We start from the raw sequence: 23,931 nt of genomic DNA, 5'->3' as shown, positions 1-23,931 counted from the left end.
GAGGGCCTGGAGCTCTAACTTCGCTACTGAACTGAAGGCACTAATAATAAATAAATAAATAAATAAATAAATAAATAAATAAATAAATAAATAAATAAATAAATAAATAAATAAATAAATAAATAAATAAATAAATAATCTAAAGCATATGGGTATAGATATTTTGTTAGTTGGTAAAGAAAATACACGTTACAACATATGCTATGTAGGGTTTACCTTGTGCTATTAGTTTCCGACGCGGTTAGGGCAACGCAGCTGTGAGCTGGCATCTGGGAGATAGTGGATTGGAATTCCACTGTCGGCACCACTGAAAATATTTTCCTGTAGTTTCCCTTTTTCACACCAAGCTGTAGCTTAATTAAGTTCACGGCCGCTTCCTTCCCACTCCTAAGCCTTTCCTATCCCACCGTCGCCATAAGACCTATCTGTGTCGGTGCGACGTAAAGTAAATTGTTATTTACATTTCCACGTAACCCTGCGATACAGAATATAGTAGTATAAAGTTAGAGTTTTGTGACGCTAATATTCGTATGTATAATTTTTATTAACGTACCAGAAACCAACAACACTGAGCTGTTGCCATTTCAACACCATTTTAAGGGTTACCGATTCAAGCCGGGATTTGAACCTGCGAACTCAGACTCAGAAGGACAGCTACTCAACCAACTGAGCCACATGAAAAGGAGGCGTTTGTTATTATTGTTATAAATAGATGCAGTTAGTATTTTTACAAAGGTTTTATGAGGAGCATTTATTAAGGCGTACGTTTTCTTACTGTCCTAAATGCACGAGGCCGGACAGAAGAACTAGCTGGAAGCTAAGGAGACTTGCAGGGGTGTTGCTTCCTTCTCTGTTCACTTTTCCAAACCAAACTCCATGGCGTAAGAACCCCGAAGGGCCATCGCCTACCAAGCGACTGCTGTTCTATCCGAAGGCCTGCAGATTACGAGGTGTCGTGTGGTCAGCACGACGAATCCTCTCCGCCGTTATTCCTGGCCTTCTAGACCGCGGCCGCCATCTCACCGTCAGATAGCTCCTCACTTATAAACACGTGGGCTGAGTGTACCTCGCAGCAGTCCTCAGACCCAGGTAAAAGTCCCTGACCTGGTCGGGAATCCAACCTGGGGGCTCCGGTAAGAGGCAGGCACGCTACCCCTACACCGTGGGGCCGGCTGGTTACTTTTAGGGATCCCTATTTTCGAATTTGACTTAAGGCATCCTGCATTCGATTCCCGACACTGACGGAGTTAAGAAAGGCATGGGATGAGGAGGATGGCTTGTTTTGGGGTGCAGTAGAGTTTTCCTTGAGTCTACCGTAATCTGAATATCTACGGCCTGGGAAGTAGTCACCTTCACGGGGTGTAGTACCAAAGTGGTTCCTTTTTTTAAGAAGACAAATTAAATGAACGTTCTACTTCCTCACAAACGAAGAACGATATTACCAATTTTACGAACGGTTTCAATAATGCAACAGGTTCCTATAAAGTGTACAGAAGCTATGATTGTACATGGTTACAATAAAAACCAACAAAATCTACTGAAAATCCGTCACCGCACTCGTTCTTTTCATATCCACCGGGCGAGTGGATCGTGCGGTTAGGGGCGCAGAGCTGTGTGCTTGCATCCGGGAGATAGTGGGTTGAAACACCACTGTCGGCAGCCCTAAAGATGGTTTTGTGTGGTTTCACAAGTTCACACCAGGCAAATGCTGGGGCTGTACCTTAATTAAGGCCACGGCCGTTTCTTCCCACTCTCATCCCTTTCCTTTCCCATCGTCGCCATAAGACCTACGGTGCGACGTAAAGCAAATTCTAAATAAAAAGTAAAATATCTTTTCACAACCCCTTCCAAGGAAAAGTTGTATCCACACCACTGGCCACTGAAATTATACGCCATTGCATTCACTCACCCGGCATTTGACAATACAGTATATATAGGCCTATCTGTCGAACTTAAATCACGCATCCGCGATTGTCTTGCAACTGTAAGAAAAAAAATATTTTTCATAACTTACCGAGGATGCACATAGTGTTGGCTTCTCAGTGACAAAACGGTCCCTCTTCAAGAAACTTACTTATATGGCACAAAATGAGGAACTAACGTGCAGCTCACAATCCTGTCACAGTCTTCCCAACGCTGCAACTTAAACACAGCACATCTCTCAACCACGGTACAACCCGAGGATCCCTAGGACATTGTTGTTTCCTGGAACCGATATGAAAAGCTGACACGAAGTTGTAAGCTTGCAACTGTTCCTGGCCGTCGTCCCTGTTATCTCGGTGGTCGCGTTCCGGCCCCCTACTGAGTAATCCCTTGCTAATTGCCCCTCTCTTCATGTCTTGACATTTTTCAACACACGGTCACGTTCTCAATAGTGAGACCTCTACAGGGAAATATCCCCGCGCATCACAATCCTAAGTGTCTTCCTTTCTTTCAAGGAGTACAAATATGGAGAATTATGTATGGCCCTATTGAACCCTGCTAGTAGATTCTTGCCGCTACGTTAAATTAACATTTCGACGTACGTTTTTAAGTTGTTCGTAACGTACGTAAAACAACGGCTGATCCTCGCTCTAGTTTCAGGAATTTTTTTGGGGTGGGCCTGCCCCACTGACCCCCCCCTTGGCTACGTCAGTGTCTTATCATATTCCAAAGCTCCACTGGCGTATTAATTAACTGCCCTGTTACAATTCTTTAATTCAATATCAAGCCACTGTTCATTTTTTCAATTTCACATCCATGGACTTAGAATGTCCAGGTTCACATTCATCCGACTACATAGAATATCTCAGCCTATGTTTTCCTACAGTTTGAACTCAGGCAAAAAGTCAAATATGGATTTAAACGTATCCATAATGTTATTCTCATATTACAGAAAAGCAAATACTTGACATAACAGGAAAACATTTATCTAAAATGGGAGTGCATTTGTTCGTTGTCCAGGCTTGTCACAAGTTGCGCATATAATTAATACAAACATCTAGATATTCTTATCATGCAAAATTACATTAAAGCAAGAGCGCCTTCCTATCTCCATGATTATTATGCCGATAGTGCATTTTGAAGACACTGTCACCATGCATTACCAAAATAGGCTTGAATATTCCATAAAACAAAATATACATATTACGGTTTGAAATCATCAATAATACAAATCTACATTTTTCCCATCTAATCTAAACACTCTCAGACTTATATTTTTCCATTAAATCACGTACATGCATTACATTACAATATATTTTTCAGGCCCGAAATTTTAGCCCATATAATAGAATTTCAATTCCCATCTAGATGAATATATAAACATTATGAAGACCACTCACAAGTTCTCTCTCTCTAATTCAAGAATACATGCAATTTACATTACTAACCTAATTTATATGATCTACGTATTACATAACCATGCATTTATTTAGATAAAAAATATATTCTCTGTACTTATCATCATGTCGTGAAATCCATGGTTCGGGCCCAGGGAAAGCCTCTTATCGTCGCTTAGACTCTCATGGCGCTGACGTGGATCACAGGTTCGAATCCACTTCTATTCCTGCTGAGCACGTTCATAGTCCCAGGGTCTTCTTCACTGTAACAACTCTAATGACGTTGAAATGATTTGCGTCACTCAAAAGACAATTTTTCAAAACTGTAACACAGTTATCGCGGTCACATTACTTAAATAGTTTCATTACCATCACTTGGACAATGTTTCTCACACAGCGTATTTGCAAAATTTATATTATCACTCCCAAATACAGGTAAGGTCAGAACACCAGCGGACCGTGGGTCTGCCTTCAATCTTTCGCGTCAAGTGGATGTTGTGTCATCATGGCTGCCCCTTCTATAACATTACCCCTACACACACAATAGACGGCGGTCAGTCCCCACCACATTTTTTTAAAATTAGTGGTTCTACGTGTTGTACGACATCGGTAATGAGCTCAAATGTTTGATTCAGACTCTTAAGTACTCTTGTTATGTGCGGAACACGCATAGATCGGCGCTTTATTTAAAATTTATTATCAAAATGATGCCTTTACGGGGATCCCCCGTGAGGAGGCTGCGTACTTAGTTGGCGTGGGTACGCTACTAGTGGTTATATAATCAGATGGTAGCGTATTTTTCCACATGTTAACATTTTATAAACAACTCGAATTTTGGCAGAGGTCTATTTTAAACACATATGACATGCCAAGGTTTTCCTTACTAATTGCTGTGCATATATCGAAATCTCACCGTACAAATCAAGCTTGCACGTTGGCATTGCCGTGTTTCGGCCATTTTTAGTGGGCGGAGTTAATAGTATTGATTTTCTTTCCTTGTCATGTTTCATAGCTCTCTCTCTCTCTCTCTCTCTATCTGGGGATTCCCCAGCTATGACGGACTCGTGTTTACCAAGTTAGAGGCGTTGTGCAAACAGATGCAACTTAATGCAACATCCTGTAATATGTACAATGGCGCTTAACAAAAGTTTTCACTGCCAAAATAATTATTAAATAAATATGTACATGACCGATACCGTCACAATATATTGGTCCTCATTTAAAAAAACACCTGATTTTTCAATTATTTTCACTCCTTGAGAGGATTTTCCGAAAACAAAAAAAACATTTCCTTTATTTTTAAAGGAGATTCCAAATACCAGTTTTCACGTCTGTAACATCCTCAGGTCTTCAGATGTAAGTATCCTCATAAAAATAATTCAACTTCTTCTTCACTTCTTTACACACCTCTCCCACCTTAAGTGGACTTTATGAAAAAATAAATACGTGTTGCTTTATTTTTAAAGGAGATTCAAAATACTAACTTTCACGTCTGTAACATCTTCAGTTTCTGAGATATATGTATTCTCATAAAGGGAATTAAACTCCTTCTTTACTTATTTTCACCCTCCAACTAAGTCGATTTTCCGAAAACAAAAAATATCTGTTCCTTTTATTAAACGAGATTCCAAATACCAATTTTCACCTCTATAACATTTTTAGTTTTCTAGATATAAATATACCCATACAAAGAATTCAACTAAATTTTCACTTCAGTGGGTTTTGCAAAAACAAAGGAATACGTGTTTCTTTACTTTGAAAGAAGATTCCGAATACATTTATGTCTGTAACATCTTCATCTTTTGAGATATAAGTATCCTCATAAAAATAATTCAACTCATTTTCACCCCCACTCCCCGTTATGTTGATTTTCCCCCTCATTAAATGCGTGTTTCTTTGTTTATGAAGGAGCTTTCCATTGTCATAAAAAGAACTAAACACCTTTTTTCACCCCCAGCCGCAAGTTGACTTTCCCCCCAAAATGCGTGTTTCTTTGTATGTAAAAGAGATTCCAAATACCAGTTTTCACGTCTGTAACATCATTAGTTTTTTAGATATAAGTATCCTAATGAAATAATCAACTAATTTTTCAATTCTCTCACCCCCTTAAGTCGATTTTCCAAAAACAGATGAATAGATATATCTCTATTTTTAAAGGCGATTCCAAATACCAACTTTCATGTCTGCAACATCGTTAGTTTCTGAGATGTAAGTATCCGCATACAAATACTTCAACTAATTTTTCTATTCTTTCAACCCCCTTAAGTGGATTTTCCGAAAGCAAAGAAATATGTATTTCTTTATTTTTAAAGGAGACTCCGAATATTTATTTTCACTTCTATGATATTTTCAGTTTTTGAGATATAATTATCCTCGTGGAAAGAATTCAACTCACTTTTCACTTCGTTTTACGCACTTCCTTAAGTAGATTCAAAATACCGATTTTCACGTCTATCACCTTCCGTTTTTGAGATATAAGTATCCTCATAAAAATAATTCTTAAATAATTTTTTCCACTTTCTTTCACCATTTCCCCCTGAAGTGGATTTTCCAAAAACAAAAAAGTACGTGATTCTTTACTTAAAAAGGAGATACCAAATACCCATTTTCACGACTGTGACATCTTCAGTTATTGAGATAAAAGTATCCTCATAACAGTAATTCAACTCCTTCTTCCCCCCACCCACTCCCCCGCTTAAGTGACCTTTCAGAAAACAAAAATACGAGTTTCTTTATTTATAATGGAGATTTCAAACACCAATTATTACGACTGTCACATTTTCAGTTTTTGAGATATAAGTATCCTCATAAAAAGAATTCAATCCCTTTCTCAGTCCTTTTTTATCCCCCCTTAAGAGGCTTTCCCGAAAACAAAAAATGCGTGATTCTTTATTTTAAAAAGAGATTCCTAATACCAATTTTCACGTTGTAACATGTTAAGTTTTTGAGATAAACTGTAGATACGCAGATTTTAAAAATTGATCCCCATTTCTATTCCCCGTACGTGTATTTTCCGAAAACAAATTATGCGGGTTCCTTTACTTTTAAAGGAGATTCTAAAAACCAATTTTCATATCTGAAACATGTTACGTTTTTTAGATATACAGTAGATATAATTTTTTTATAATTCATCCCTTTTCTCACACCCGTTAACTCTCCCCCCGTAAGTGAATTTGGAAAACGAAACATACGTGTTTCTTTATTTTAAAAGAAGGCTCCAAATACCAATTTTCATGTCTGTAACAACTTCAGGTTTTAAAATATAGGTATCTTCGTAAATGGTACTCAACCCGTATTTTACCCTTTTTCACTCCCTCAAGGGGATTATCCGATAACATTTATTTCTAGGGGATTTACGACGCACCGACATAGATAGGTCCAATGGCGACGATGGGATAGGAAAGGCCTAGGAGTTGGAAGTAGGCGGCCGTGGGCGTAATTAAGGTACAGCCCCAGCATTTACCTGGTATGAAAATGGGAAACCACTGAAAATGATATCCCGGATGCAAGCTCACAGCAGCGCGCCCCTAACCGCACGGCCAACTCGCCCGGCTTCAGAGAACAAAAAAGTACGTGTTTCTTTATTTTTAAAGGAGATTTCAAATACCATTTTTTACGACTGTAAACTATTAAATTTTCCAGATATAGGTATACTGTACTCATTTTTATAATTCACTCCCTTTTCTCACACCCGTTCATTCCCCCCTAAGTGGATTTTCGAGAAACGAAAAAATACATGTTACTTAATTTTTAAAGGAGATCCAAAATACCGATTTTCATGTGTGTAACATCTTCAGGTTTTGACGTATAAACATCGCCACAAAAAGGTTTCAACTCTTTTTTTACCTTTTTCACCCCCCTTAAGGAGATTTTCCGAAAACAAAAAATACAGGTTTCTTTATTTTTAAAGGAGACGGAAATACCAATTATACTGTCCAGTTTTTGAGATATAGATATACTCATTTTAAAAATATCCCCCCCTTTCACCGCCTTAGCGACGGAATATCCAAACATCCTCCCTTAGTGAATACCTGCATTGCAATTTGGATGTATCCCCAAAATTTCATTCCTTTATGTCCAGTAGTTTTGGCTTGGCAATGATGAATCTGTCAGTCACCAAGAGAAGTTATCTCTATATATATTGAACCCATGACCTTTGTGCCCTAAGAATATTATGCATGAAGTGTCAATTTAATAAGAAGTTCGATTCTTGATGGCATGGATTTGACACGTGACGAGGGGGTGATTACCTTCGGTCCCAAGCTCTGGGATACGTGACGTCAGTCGCACGTGTCAACGGCGAAAGAATCTTAAGTCAGTTTTGTGAACTATTTCAAAGTGCGTGTATATGGCGTGCCCCAAGCCAAGTCAAAATATATAGTGCCTACCAAAGGAGGTCATTTATCCCACAAATCGAACACGTATACATTTTTAATGTCCATGAACACTACCGCCAGAAATGTAGCAAGTATGTAGTCTCTTTCAAAACTCTTGTAATTACAGTTTAGTTAAGTCAGAAAATTTACAGAAATTTTCTTGGCGACAAAGGGAGATACCCGAAGAGAGGGGGTAACTGGTATAAATATGAAGGGACGCCATGACGAAGTCTCCTTCTCCTGCATTTATGGTACGAAGCGGACGATAAAGTGTTGAGCTGCTCTGTGAAATCAAACAACAAAAGTAGACTAAGTTCCACCGCAGATTTTAGCCATTGTGGCTGGGGTCTTGACTCCATGTGGAGATAGTTTTCTTGAGTGGAAATAATTGTACCAGATAGGACGGTCAAAGTACTGAAAAAATTCTCCTGTGATAATTAAAGTAATTCGTGTGCGGAAATAATTACAGTCCATCGTGTGCGCTCAAAGAAAAAAAGTGAAGGGAATTTCTTTTTTTTATGCTTTACTAGCAAGATACCCGTGCTTCGCTACGGTATTATACTGAAATTTATAATTGAATGCTTAACGTTTTATATATAATCCTCCGAAATTCGCGATCTGACTCGTTTTCTGAGATAATCCGCCAAAATTCGAGATCTGACTCGTTTTCTGATAGATTACGGCAAAGTTCCTCACATTTTTCAATCTTTCTTTCAGGCAATCGATTTCGTACTTCCTGGGCTAGGTCCAAGTATTCCACGCGGTCAGATGGGTCCCTAAACCTTTGCCATCTTTTCCTAGAAGCATTTTTAGTATGGATCAAATGCTGAAGGAGATCCGGCGTCGTGTCGTCTTGGGTGCCTTGGCGGTACTGAACCCGCGGCCGGACTGTATTCGTAGTCATTGCCAGGCCAGAACCCGTTTCCAGCGCGGTCCGCACAATTTGGCGATGGTCCAGGACATTATTATTATTATTATTATTATTATTATTATTATTATTATTATTATTATTATTATTATTATTATTATTATTATTATTATTATTATTATTAGATGTTCTGGACCCCACAGCAAGATGAAAGACCGCTACTTGGCGGTAAATTACATCTACTGCCATTGTCATTGTTGACAATGTGACCAGCACCATTGTCACGCGTAGGCAAGTGTGCGAGATTTCTGGCGATACGAATGACATACTTCCGTGCATTATTGACCTTATTATAGAGGTGAACAATTTGACGGTCAATCTCATTCCTATCGTTTATTTCAAATGTGTTTAAATTTTTATTTATATGCCAGGAGAGTCTACTGTAATCTAAGAACGTTCTCCGAAGGAAAACATGGCTGTTGAAATCGAACCCAGGAGAGACTAAAAATGATCGGTTTATGATCACAATAAGTACATCGAAAATCTACAGCCCGTTTGCAATCATTCGACAGGGTCAGGAATGGAATGAATAAAGCCCCCTCTAGCGGCGACAATAGGAATTGTGCCGGCTGCGGAAGCACTCCTCTGGGGCAATGATCGATGAATGACAAATGAAATGAAATATTGGACAGTTTTGCTGGAATGAATGATGACAGGGAAAACCGGAGCATCCGGAGAAAAACCAGTCCCGCCTCCGTTTTGTCCAGCACGAATGTCACATGGAGTGACCGGGATTTGAACCACGGAACCCAGCTGTGAGAGGCCGGCGCGCTACCGCCTGAGCAACGAAGGCTTCTTAGAAGTATATTATGAACAGTAAAATCAATTGGTCTCACCTCCTTTTACACCTCACCGCCGTTAAGTTTATTGACCAATCACCCCCTCCCCAAAAAATTACGTGTTTCTTTATGTTTAAAGGAGATTCCAAACACAAATGTTCACGTCTATTACCTTCAGTTTTGAGATATAAGTATCCCCATAAAAATACTTCACTTTTTTCACTTCCTTTCAAACTCCCCACCCCCCTAAGTGAATTTTCCGGCAAAAAATTACTTGTTTCTTTAATAGTAAAGGATCTTCTAAATACCAATTATCACGACTCTAACTTCTTCAGTTTTTGATTTATGTGTCCTCGTGAAGGGAATTCAACTCCTTTTCACTCCCGCCCCGCAAGATGCCCCCCCCCCTCCAAAAGCGTTCTTCTTTGTTTTTAAAGGAAATCCAAATACCAATTCTCACGTCTGTAACATCTTTATTTTTATTAGATGTATGTATTCTCATACAATTAAGTCAATTAATTTTTCAATTGCTTCACCCCCCGCCACTTCATTGGATTTTCCGAAAATACGTGTTGCTTCACTTTTAAAGCAGATTCCAAATATCAAATTTCACGTCTGTAACATCTTCATTTTTGAGATATCAGTAGTTTAATTACAATAAATCAACACCATTCAGTAACTTTAACTCCTCTCCATCCAAGTGGTATTTCCGAAAACTAAAAATACACGTTTGTTTATTCTTAATAGAGATAAAAAATGCCATTTTTCACTTCTGTAACATGTTAAGTTTTTGTTATATACTGTACAAATTCTCATTTTAAAGTTTCTTCCCTTTTTATTTCACCTTAAGGGGAGTTTCCTAAAACAAATCACCTATATTTACAGGAAATTCCAAATAACCACTTTTTACGTCTGTAACATTTTACGTTTCTCAGATATTCTGTAGATGTAGTCTTTCGAAAAATTCACCCCAATTTGTCATTCCTGTTTAACCGCCATTAACTGGGTTTTCCAAAAACAAAAAATACGTGTTTCTTTATTTTTAAAGGAGATCCCATATACAAATTCTCAGTTCTGTAATATCTTCAGTTTCTGAGATATATGTATCATCATTAAAGGCATTCAACCCTTTTACACCCCTCCTATTGTGATTTACAGAAAACAAAAAAAAATACGTGTTCCTTTCTTTTTAAAGGAGGTTCTAAATACCAATTTTTACATCTGCAAACTTTTAAAGTTTTAGGATGTAGACACACTCATTTTAAAAATTCACCCCCCCCCTATTATTTGGATTTTCCAAAACGAAAAAATACCTGCTCCTTTTTATTTTTGAAGTAGATCCAAAATACCAATTTTCAGGTCTGTAATATCTTCTGGTTCTGAAATATAAGTAGCCTCAAAAAGGTATTCAACCAACTTTTCACCCTTTTCCACCCTTCCCATTGGGATTTTCCGAAAACAAAACGATACGTGTTTCTTTATTTTTAAAGAAGATTCTAAATACAAATTTTAAAATCTATAAGCTTTAAAAGTTTTGAGATATAGATGCTCGCATTTTTAAAAATTCACCATCTTTTAACCCTCCCCCCATTAATTGGATTTTCCAAAAACAAAAAATACATGTTTCTTTATTTTTAAAGGAGATCCCAAACACCAATTTTCAGGTCTGTAATATCTTCAGGTTCCGATATATAAGTATCCTCATTAAATGCATTCTACCCATTTTTCACCCTTTTCCACCCTTCCTATTGGAATTTTCCGAAAACAAAAAATACTTGTTTTTTTATTTTTAAAAGGGATTCTAAATACCAATTTTTACATTTATAAACTTTAAAAGTTTTGAGATATAGATACACTCATTTTAAAAATTCACTCCCTTTTCACCCCCCCATTAATTGGATATTCCAAAAACAAAAAAATACGTGCTTCTTTATCTTTAAAGGAGATCCCAAACACCAATTTTCAGGTCTGTAATATCTTCAGTTTCTGAGATATAAGTATCCTTATTAAAGGCATTCAACCAATTTTTCAACAATTTCACCACTCTTATTGAGATTTTCCAAAAACAAAAAAGTGTTTATTTATTTTTAATGAAGATTCTAAATACCAATTTTTACATATGTAAACGTTTAAAAGTTGTGAATTATAGATGCATTCATTTTAAAAATTCACCCCCCTTCTCACCCTCCCATGAATTGGATTTTCCAAAAACAAAAAGTACATGTTTCTTTATTTATAAAAGAGATCAAAAGTACCAATTTTCAGGTCTGTAATAACTTCAGTTTCTGAGATATAAGTATCCTCATTAAAGGCATTCTACCCATTTTTCACCCTTTTCCACCCTTCCTATTGGAATTTTCTGAAAACAAAAAAATATGTGTTCCTTTATTCTTAATGGAGATTATAAATACCAATTTTTACATCTGCAAACTTTAAAAGTTTAGAGGTATAGATGCATTCATTTTAAAAATTCACCCTCCCTTTTCACCCTCTCATTAATTGGATTTTCTGAAAACAAAAAAATACGTGTTCCCTTATTTTTAAAGAAGATTCTAAATACCAATTTTTACATCTGTAAACTTTTAACGTTTTGTGATATAGATACACTAATTTTAAAATTTCACACCCCTTTTCACTCCCTTAGCGAAGGAATATCCAAAAATCCTCTCTTAGCGAGCACCTACATCTTAATATGATTCTATGCCCAAAATTTCATTTCTTTATGTCCAGTAGTTTTGGCTCGGCGATGATGAATCAGTCAGTCAGTCAGTCAGTCAGTCAGTCAGTCAGTCAGTCAGTCAGTCTGTCTGTCAGTCAGTCAGGACAAGTTATTTTATATATATAGATTCCAGGAAACCCGAAGAAATATAATAATCTGTAAAGCCAGAAATGTAAAAATGGCTAAACAAAGATGCCAGGGTCGCAGGTGAGCCCTATGACGAACATTGGCGTGACTACATAAGGTATGTGACTTTCCATCTTACTACCTATTATATCTTGTTTCATGATCTCTAAATGTGTATATGAATGGAGATATACGACGCAGAGGTCACCCCTATTAAGTTTTGTAAATGTTAAATACGACTAAAAGAGTCATTTGTTTTATTTTCCACTTGGATAAATTTTTGAAGTCTTGCGAGTGCCGTGTGATGTAAAAAGTTATTGAATAGGGTTTCGAAGTGATATCACGTCCAATGTAGATCGTCATTTCCGTGTGTTTACTGCCTATATTTTGTGATGTCATATTAAGATGTTCATTCGACGTAAAAATTTTCTGTCTGTAATTTTGACTTAAATAATATAGAAATCCATGGTTACTCATTTTCAATCGAGTGGAAGCGCGCTGTCGGGTGAGAGTATAGTGTGATGAATTTGGTCACGGAGTGAAACGTTTTTCTAGGCCCATTTTAAACTGTGTCTGACTGACAATAAAAAGATCTAGTAGAATTTTTCAGTCATTTTCGTGAAAATCCAGTTATTAAATACGATATCATTTTATGCGAAGTATTCATTATTAATGCATTGTGCGATATTAGACGTCGGGATTTCTAGTAAGGATTTTATCCCAGTTCTTTTGTCGGTGATAGTTGTGAGTGGGGAAACAGAGGTTAGTTTTGTCATATGAGTCGAGATGAGATTTGTGAATCAGTGTGTAGACCTGTCAATGAAGCCGGGACATGGAAGCCCGAGGAATATTTTATAATGTTGGGAATGGAAAGCAATATATAGAAATCCACAGCGGTATTAATTTGCGACGCGTATAATTACTGTGGGCATCTTGAAGCATAATCTGTGCATTTTGTTGTTTAGAATATCGTATTTGTTTAATTATGTCGGCAGAGTTTAAAGATTTAAAGAGAGAGGCCAGTGAGGTAGAACGACAGATGTCTCGTGTAACTGCCAAGCGAACTTGGGGGTGAGAGGCCTCAGCTGAGAGGGGTTCACCGCAAGATAACGGGACACGCGTGGAATTGAGATTGTATTTCTCGGCCGGGGAGAACGTTAAATGTTGGATTTAGTTGAAATTTTCATCCGGTAATAACCTAAGTGTTGTGGAATGCTGTAAATGTGTTTAATTGGGGACGTAATGAACATTTGAAACCACGAACTTCGAGTATAATGAACAAGAGTAACCAAATTAAGGGTTGTCCAAAATATAGAGCGATGGTAGTGGTGATTGTTTGTCTGTGAGGGGTGTGCAAACTTTATAAATGTTATGACGAGATATGACATCGTAATTATATGGCGAGTTGCTTTTGGTTTGTACGTAGATTATTGGGGTATCCAAGTGTTAATAATGGCTAGGGTTAGATTAGATTTAAAGTGTGAGGTCATGAAACGAGATATATAAACTGGACATGAATGATGTAGTTCTTTTCCAGATAATAGGAAGCAACAAATAAACATCGACAGGATTTAAAAATTGTGAGAACACAATTGCGTAGGAATTTGTGAAGAAACCAGAGTCCGCGGAGATAGAATTTGTTGTCCTTTAAGATTTCATTAAATCATTTAAATTTATTTAATTATTAAATTCAGTGAAGCCGCATTTTGAAATAACTTTAATCAAGCGAATAACTTGGAGATGCATTCTGGAAATCTTAGTTTGTTTTCTGGGGAATATGTAAATGGTAACGTAACGATTAAGGGGACATGTCCAAAGGAAATGGATTTTACTGCCACAAAGCTTGTGAGCATTGCTATTGTTGTAATTATTGAACTTTGATTGATTGAGCAGTGAGTGTGCTGGGGGTTGTAAAGTGGAAACTTTGGTCATCAACCGATGTAATTTAATTGTGTTTAGCCTTCAGCCTAGAAACTTGGATGGTCAGGGGGTCATCAACCTCAGTGACTTAGATTAGGGCCATATGTCACTGTAGCATCATTTTCCTTGCGGTCATCATCCACAATGACTTTAAAGTAACTTAGAAGTTTAGATGTAGGTCCATGACATAGACGCAGGTCACATCGATTCAATTAAGGGTCCATGTTGTATAACCACTGTGTGGCACACACCGACTGGACGGCCTTAATTATACCCAGAGTCCAGAGTTCGTGCTACGAGGGCTGGACCATAACGAATCACTAAGATGGTACATGTGGTCTCACATGGAAGCCGAATTTAAGGATTTCCAGACTTTCCTTTCTTTAATAAAAAATGAGACAATGGTTTCTAGTAAGAATGCCCATCAGGCAGACACGTCAAAGGCTCACCAGTGTTCTAACCTTCTATGTAATAAGATGATTGTGGTGTCCAGGGGACACGATTGATTTCAGTGATACCGTTGACATATCGGAATGCTTCAAAATTTCCTGGTAAAAATAGGAATCTTTTAAACAGACCTTTCGTTTAGTAGATAGATTAGAATTACTGAAACCTACCTTTACCTCAGCAAGTGACGAAGAACCCGATACGACCCAAGAGACAGATCTCATGAACTTTGCTGATAGGTAAGAAAGGTACGTATCCCTCAATATGGACCTAAAGGGTTCAATATAAAGTAACTTGTCCTGACTGACTGCCTGATTCATCATCGCCGAGCCAAAACTACTGGACATAATGAAATGAAATTTTGAGGGTACATTTATAGTAAAATGTAGGTGCTCACTAAGGTTGGATTTTTAGATATTCTGTCGCTAAGGGGGTGAAAAGGGGAGTGAAATTTTAAAATGAGTGTATCTATATCGTAAAACTAAAAATTTACAGACGTAAAAATTGGTATTTAGAATCACCATTAAAAATACGCAAGCGGGTACTTTTTTGTTTTCGGAAAATCCCAATAGGAGGGGTGAAAAAGGGTGAAAAACGGGTTGAATGCCTTTAATGAGGATACTTATATCTCAGAAATTGAGGATATTACAGACCTTAAAATTGGTATTTGTGATATCATTTAAAAACAAAGAAACACGTATTTTTTGTTTTAGGAAAATCCAATTAATGGGAGGGTAAAAAGGGGTTGAATTTTTAAAATGAGTGTATCTGTATCTCAAAATTTTAAAAGTACACAGATGTAAAAAATGGTATTTAGAATCTCCTTTAAAAATAAAGGAACAGGTATTTTTTGTTTACGGAAAATCCCAATAGTAGGGGTGAAATGGGGTGAAAAAGGGGTTGAATGCCTTTAATGAGGATACTTATATCTCAGAAAATGAAGATATTACAGACCTGAAAATTGGTATTTGGGATCTCTTTTAAAAATAAAGAAAAATGTATTTTTTGTTTTTGGAAAATCCAATTAATGAGGGGATGAAAAGGGGTGTGGATTTTTAAAATGAGCGTATCTATATCTCAAATTTTTTAAAGTTTACAGATGTGAAATTGGTTTTAGAATCTCCTTTAAAAAATAAAGGAACACATATTTTTGGTTTTTGGAAATTTTCTTTTAACGGCGGGTGAAATGGGGTGAAATTTTAAAAGGATTGTATCTATACCTCCAAACGTTTAAGGTTTACAGATGTAAAAATTGGTATTTGGAATCTCCGTAAAAATAAAGAAACACATATTTTTTGTTTTCGGAAAATCCTATCAAGGGGGGGGGGGTGAAAAAGGGGGAAAAGCGGTTGAACAAATTTTATGAGTAGACTTATATCTCAGAAACTGAAGATGTTACAGACATGAAAATTGTAATTTGGAATCTGTTTTGAAAATAAGGAAGCACGCATTCCTTGGTTTTCGGGAAAAACCCTTAACCGGAGGGGGGGGGGGCTGAAAGAAATGAAAAATTATTGGAATTATTTGTATGAGAATATATATACCAAAAAATTCCAAGGTGTTACAAACGTGAAAACTGGTATTTGGAATTTCTTTAAAAATAAAGAAAGGCGCATTTGGAGAGGGAATCAACTTGGTGGGGGATGAAAACGGAGATTAATTCCTTTTACGAGGATACATATATCTCAAAAACTGAAGATGTTACAGTCGTGATAATTGGTATTTGGAAGCTCTTTTAAGGAAAAGGGCACTGTTTGTTTCTGGAAAATTCACTTGAGTGGGGGAGTGTGAAAGGATGTAAAAAATAAATTCTTTTTCTGGAAAAAGTATCTCTAAAATAAAGGCTACAGACATGGAAATTGGTATTTGGAATCTCCTTTAAAAATCAATAAACACGCATTTTTGGGTGCGGGAAACCAACTTAACGGGCGGGAGTGGAGTGAAAAAGGAGTTGAATTCTTTTCATGAGGATACTTATATTTCAAAAACTGAAGATGTTATAGACATGAAAATTCGTATTTGGAATTTTCTTTCAAAGTAAAGAAACACGTAATCTTTTGTGTTTGGAAAATCCACTTAAGGGGTGAATTAACTGAAAAATTAGTTGAATTCTTTGTATGAGGATACATATATCTCAAAAACTAAAGATGTTACAAACGTGAAAATTAGTATTTTGAATCACTTTTAAAAGTAAAGAAACACGTATTTTGGGGGGAAATTAACTTGGGGCGGGGGCGGTGAAAAGGGAGTTTAATTCGTTTTCATGAGCATACATGTACCGGTATCTCAAAACTGAAGATGTTACAGTCGTGATAATTGGCATTCGGTAGCTCCTTTATAAACAAACAAGTATTTTTGGTTTTCGGAAAATTCACTTAAGGGGGAGGGTGAAAGGAAGTGAAAAAATTAATTCTTTTTATGGAGAAACTTAGATCTCAAAATCTTAAGGTTACACACGTGAAAATTTGTATTCGATATCTCCTTTAAAAAAAAAAGGAACACGCATTTTTTAAAGGGGGAACAACTTAATGGGCTGGGGTGAAAAAGGAGTTGAATTCTTTTTATGAGGATACTTTTATCTCAAAAACTGAAGATGTTAGAGGCATGAACATTTGTATTTCGAATCTTCTTTCAAAGTAAAGGAACACGTGTTCCTTTGTCATCGGAAAATCCACTTAAGAGGGGGGGGGGTTGAATGAATTGAAAAATTAGTTGAATTCTTTGTATGAGGATACTTATATCTCAAAAGCTAAAGAAGTTAAAGAAGAGAATAGGTATTTGTAATCTCCTTTATAAATAAACACGCAATTTTGGGGAAGGGTGAATCAACTTAACGAGATGGAAAGGGGGGGACGGTGTGAAAAAGGAGCTGAATTACTTTTATGAGGATACTTATATCTCAAAACCTGAAGATGTAACAGACATGAAAATGTGTATTTGGAATGTTCTTTCAGAGTAATGAAACATGTAATCTTTGTTCTTTGGAAAATCCACTTAAGGGGCTGAATGAATTGAAAGATTAGTTGATTTCTTCCTATGAGGAGACATATCTCAAAAGCTAAAGAAGTTAAAGACGTTAAAATTGGTATTCGGCATCTCCTTTAAAAATCAGGGAACACGCACTTTTGGGAGGGGGAATAAGCTTAACGGTAGGAAGAGGGGGGCTGAAAAAGTAGTTGAATTACGTTTATGAGGATACTTATATCTCAAAAAATGAAGACGTTACAGACGTGGAAATTAGTATTTGGAATCCTTTAAAAATAAAGTATCACGCAATTGTTTTTTTTTTCGGAAAATGGACGTAAGGGGTGTGGTGTTGAAAATAAGTAAATAAGGAGTTGAAATAGCCTATGTTTATAAGGATACTTTATCTTAAAAACTGAAGCTGTTACAGACCTAAATTTCCTTTCAAAATAAAGAAACGTGTACGTTTTGTTTTCGGAAAGTCCACTTAAGTTGGGAAAGGAGTGGAAAGAAGTGAAGAAGAAGAAGAAGAAGAAGTTGAATTATTTTTATGAGTATACATTTATCTCAAAAGCTGAAGGTGTTATAGACGTACAGACATGAAAAATGGTATTTGAAATCTCCTTTAAAATTATAACCGAGCTCGATATCTGCAGTCGCTTAAGTGGGGCCAGTATCCAGTATTCGGGAGATAGTTGGTTCGAACCCCACCGTCGGCAGCCCTGCAGATGGTTTTCCGTGGTTTCCCAATTTCCCACCAAGCAAATGCTGGACCTGTACCTTAATGAAGGCAACGACCACCTCCTTCCCACTCCTAGCCCTCTCCCGTCCCATCGTCGCCATAAAACCTTTCTTTGTCGGTGCGACGTAAAGCAAAAGTCATAAAAATAATGAAACGCATATTTTTTTGTTTTCGGAAAATCCGTTAAGGGGCTGAAAGGAATTGGAAAAGCGGGTAAATTTTTAAAATGAGTTACCGGTATATCTACAGAGACAAGGAACTTGGTATTTGGAAAGTACTTTAAAATTACAGGAACATGTAGTTTTTGGTTTTCGGAGAAGGCATTTAAAGGGGGGTGAAAAGAAGTGAAATATAGTTGAATTATTTTTATGAGGACACTTATATCTTAAAAACTGAAGATATTACAGAGGTGAAAATTGGTATTAGGAATCTCCTTTAAAAGTAAAGAAACATGTATTTTTATTTTCGGAAAATACACTTAAATGGGGGGTGGGAGTGGGGGAAGGCCTGATCAATGGGTTGAATTCTTTTTATGGGGATACTTATCTACATATCAAAAACTGAAGATGTTACAGATGTGGGAATAGGTATTTGGAACCTCCTTTAAAATTAAAGAATCATGTATTTATTTTTTCGAATTGAGAGAAGACTGTTTCTCACATGTAAACTTCTATATCGCGTGGTCGTCTTAGCCCCAAAAGGTAATACCACAAACACGGTTTACAAATAATTACTGGTGTAAATGAAACTCAGTTTCTTTTATACTTCAGGAATTTTCAGACCATGTCTTAGTATAATGCCGAGGAACGATTACTTTGATCAATTTACGAAATCCACGCGAGCGAATCCGCGGGTAATTGCTAGTCTATATATATATAAAATAACGTGTCCTGACTGACTGATTCATCATCGCCGAGCCAAAACCACTGGACATAAAGAAATGAAATTTTGGGGATACATTCATATTAACATGTAGATGCTCGGTAAGGGAGGATTTTTTGATATTCGATCGCTAAGGGGGTGAGAAGGGGGGGGAATTTTAAAATCAGGATATCTCAAAAACTTAAAAGATTACAGACGTAAAAAGTTGGTATTTGGAATCTCTCTTGAAAATAAAGAAACATGTATTTTTTTGTTTTCAGAAAATACCATTAAGGGGGAGAAAAAAGGCGGAGAAGGGGTTGAACACCTTTTATGAAGAGACTTATAAATCAAAAACTGAAAATGTTGTAGATATTAAAATTTAAATTAGGAATCTCCTTTGAAAATAAATAAACACGTATTTTTATGTTTTCTGGATAATGCGAAGAATAGGGGGTGAACAGGAGTGACAAATGGGGTGAATTTAAAAAAAAGACAATATCTGCTAATTATCTCAGACACGTAACATATCACAGATTTGAAAACTGGTATTTGGATTTTCCTGTAAAAGTAAAGAAATACATTTATTTCGGAAAAATAACTAAAGGGGAACTGAAAAAGGGGGTGAATTTTTAAAATTAGAGTATCTACAGTATATCTCAAAAACTTCACATGTTGAAGACGTGAAAAATGGTATTTGGAATCTCCTTTAAAAAGAAGAAAACACGTATTATTTGTTTCCGGGTAAAGCCCTTAACGGCGGTGGGGGTGGGGGGGGGGGCGGAAGAATTGAAAAATTAGTTGAAGTATTTGTATGAGAATGTATATCTATATTTATAAAACTAGCAAGATATCCGTGCTGCGCTACGGTATTATAATGAAATTTATAACTGAAGTTTTAACGTTTTATATATAATCCGCCGAAACTCGCGATCTAACACGTTTTCTGAGAGAATCCGCCAAAATTCGTGATCTGACTCGTTTTCTGAGTGATTACGGCAAAGTTCCTCCCTTCTTTCAATCTTTCTTTCCAACAATCGATTTCGTACTTCCCGGGCTAGGTCCAGGTATTCCACCCGGCCAGTTGGGTGCCTTAATCTTTGCCATCTTTTCCTATAAGCATTTTAAAATGGATCAAATCCTTGAGGAGATCCGGCGTGGTGTCGTCTAGGGTGCCTTGGCGGTACTGAACCCGCGGCTGGACTGCAATCGTAGTCAATACCCGGGGAGGACCGCACATTTTGACGACGGTCCAGAACATTCTTCTTATTATTATTAGTATTATTATTATTATTATTATTATTATTATTATTATTATTATTATTATTATTATTATTATTATTATTATTATTATTATTGATGGTCTGGAACCCACAGCAAGATGCAAGACCGCTACTTGGCGGTAAACTACATCTTCTGCCATTGTCATTGCTGACAATGTGACCAGCACAATCGTCGCGCGTAGGCAAGAGCGCGAGATTTCTGGTGACACGAATGATATACTTCCGTGAATTTTTATAGTGGTGAACAATTGCAAGGTCAATATCATTCATATCGTTTATTTCAAATGTGTTTAAATTTTTATTTATATGCCAGGAAAATCCACTGCAATCTACCTCTTTGTACTCCAAAGGAAAATATGGTTCTTGAAAACGAACCCAGGAAAGACTAAAAATGATCAATTTATGATCAGAATAAGTACATAATGAACAGTAAAGTAAATTGTTCTCAACTCCTTTTTCACCCCATCGCCGTTAAGTTGATTTACCGTTCCCCCAAAAAGAAGGCGTGTTTCCTTATGTTTAAAGGAGATTCCAAATACCAATGTTCACGTCTGTTACCGTCAGTTCCGAAATATAACTATCCCCATAAAAGAATTTCACTTTTTCTCACTTCCTTTCACACTCCCCCCACTAAATGAATTTCCCGTTAAAAGTACTCGTCTCTTTAATAGTAAAGGATCTTTTGAATTCCAATTATCACGACTCTAACATCATCAGTCTTTGAGATATGTGTCCACATAAAAGGAATTCAACTCCTCTTCACCCCAAACCCCCAAAATGAATTTGCCCCAAAACGTTTTTTGTTTATTTTTAAAGGAGATCCAAGAATCAATGTTTATAACTGTAACAACTTCAGTTTTTATTAGATGTAAGTATCCTAATACAATTAATTCAGTTAATTTTTCAATTTTTCACCCCCCCCCCACACCCTTCATTGGATTTTCCGAGAATACGAGTTTGTTTAATTTTAAAGCAGATCCCAAATACCAATTTTCACGCCTGCAAAATCTTTCGTCTTTTAGATAATAGTACCTCATACAAATAATTCAACTAATTTTTCAATTTCCCTCCTCCCTTTAGGTGGATTTCCGAAAACAAAAAATACGTATTCCTTTATTTTTAAAGGAAATTCCAAATACCAAATTTCACGTTTGTAACAACTTCAGCTTTTGAGGTATCAGTATCCTAATTAAAAGAATTGAACCCCATTTTCAGTCACTTTTACCCCTCCACCCAAGTGGTTTTTCAGAAAACAAAAAATACATGTTCTTTATTTGCAATAGAGATAAAAAATACTATATTTCACTTCGGTAACATGTTAAGTTTTTGAGATATACTGTAGAAATGCTCATTCTAAAATTTCACCCCCGTTTTAGTTCCCCTTAAGTGGAGTTTTCAAAAACAAATCACCTATGTTTCCTTACTTTTACAGGTTGATTCCAAATACCAATTTTTACGTCTGTAACATTTTACGTTTCTGAGATATACTGTAGAAATAGTCTTTCTAAATATTCACCCCAATTTGTCACTCCTGTTTAACCCCCATTAATTAGATTTTACAAAAACAAAAAATACATGTTTCTTTATTTTCAAAGGAGATCCCAAACACTAATATTCAGGTCTGTAATATTTTCAGCTTCTGAGATATAAGTATCTTCTTTAAAGGCATTCAACCCATTATTCACCCCTTTTCACCCCACCTATTGGGATTTTTCGAAAACAAATATGTACATGTTTATTTTTAATGGAGATTCTAAATACCAATTTTAACATGTGTAAACTTTTAAGGTTTTGAGATATAGATACACTCATTTTAAAAATTCACCCCACTTTTCACCCGCACATGAATTGGATATTCCAAAAACAAAAAATATGTTTTTTTATTTTTAAACGAGAACAAAAGTACCGATTTTCAGGCCTGTAATATCTGCAGTTTCTGAGATATGAGTACCGGTATCCTGATTAAAGTCATTCAACCACTTTTTCACCCCTTTTCACCCCTCCTATTAAGATTTTCCGAAAACAAAAATACGTGCTTCCTTATTTTTAAAGAAGATTAAAAAAATACCAATTTTTTAAATCTGTAAACTTTTAAAGTTTTGAGATATAGATACACACATTTTAAAATTTCACCCCCCTTTTTATCCCCTTAGCGACGGTATATCCAAAAATCCTCTCTTAGCGAGCACCTACATCTTAATAGGAATGTATCCCCAAAATGTCATTTCATTGTGTCCAGTAGTTTTGGCTCGGCGATGATGAATCAAGCAGTCAGTCAGGACAAGTTCTTTCATATGAATAGACTAGCAAGATACCTGTGCTTCGCTACGGTATTATAATGCAATTTATAATTGATTGCTTAAAATTTTATATATAATCCGCCGAAATTCCCGATCTAACTCGTTTTCTGAGAGAATCCGCCAAAATTCGTGATCTGTCTCGTTTTCTGAGAGATTACGACAAAGTTCCTCCCATTTTTCAATCTTTCTTTGCAGCAATCGATTTCGTACTTCCCGGGCTATGTCCAGGTATTCTACCCGGCCAGCTGGGTCTCTAAATCTTTGCCATCCTTTCCTATAAGCACTTTACTATGGATCAAATCCTTGAGGAGATCCAGTGTGGTGTCGTCTTGGGTGCCTTAGCGTTACTGAACCCGCGGCCGGACTGCAATCGTAGTCTTTACCCGGCCAGGACCCGTTTCCAGCGCGGTCCGTACATTTTGACGACGGTCCAGAATATCATTATTATTATTATTATTATTATTATTATTATTATTATTATTATTATTATTATTATTATTATTATTATTATTATTATTATTATTATTAGGCTGGCTGGTATTGGTTGAATTTAGGTACTTATTATTTTTATTATTATTATTATTACTATTGATGGTCTGGAACCCACAGCAAGATGCAAGACCGCTACTTGGCGGTGAATTACATCCTCTGCCATTGTCATTGCTGACAATGTGACCAGCACCACCGTCACGCGTAGGCAATGCGCGAGATTTCTGGCAACACGAATGATATATTTCCGTGAATTATTGACCTTATTATAGAGGTGAATCAATTGCACGGTCAATATCATTCATATCGTTTATTTCAAATGTGTTAAATTTTTATTTCTATTCCAGGAGAATCTACTGTATTCTAACATTATGTACTCCAAAGGAAAATATTCTTGAAAACGAACCCAGGAAAGATTAAAAGTGATCAGTTTATGATCAGAATAAGTACATGATGAACAGTAAAATCAATTGGTCTCAACTCCTTTTTGACCCCACTGCCGTTAAGTTGATTTACCCGCACCCCCCAAAAAAGAAGGCGTGTTTCCTTATGTTTAAAGGAGATTCCAAATACCAATGTTCACGTCTGTTACCTTCAGCTCCGAGATATAAGTATCCACATAAAAAGAATTAATTTTCACTTCCTTTCACACCCCCACCAAGTGAATTTCCCGTTAA

The sequence above is a fragment of the Anabrus simplex genome, chromosome 2 (genome assembly GCF_040414725.1).
Source record: "Anabrus simplex isolate iqAnaSimp1 chromosome 2, ASM4041472v1, whole genome shotgun sequence".
Classification (NCBI taxonomy): Eukaryota; Metazoa; Arthropoda; class Insecta; order Orthoptera; family Tettigoniidae; genus Anabrus; species Anabrus simplex.
This window is presented reverse-complemented; position numbering follows the sequence as displayed.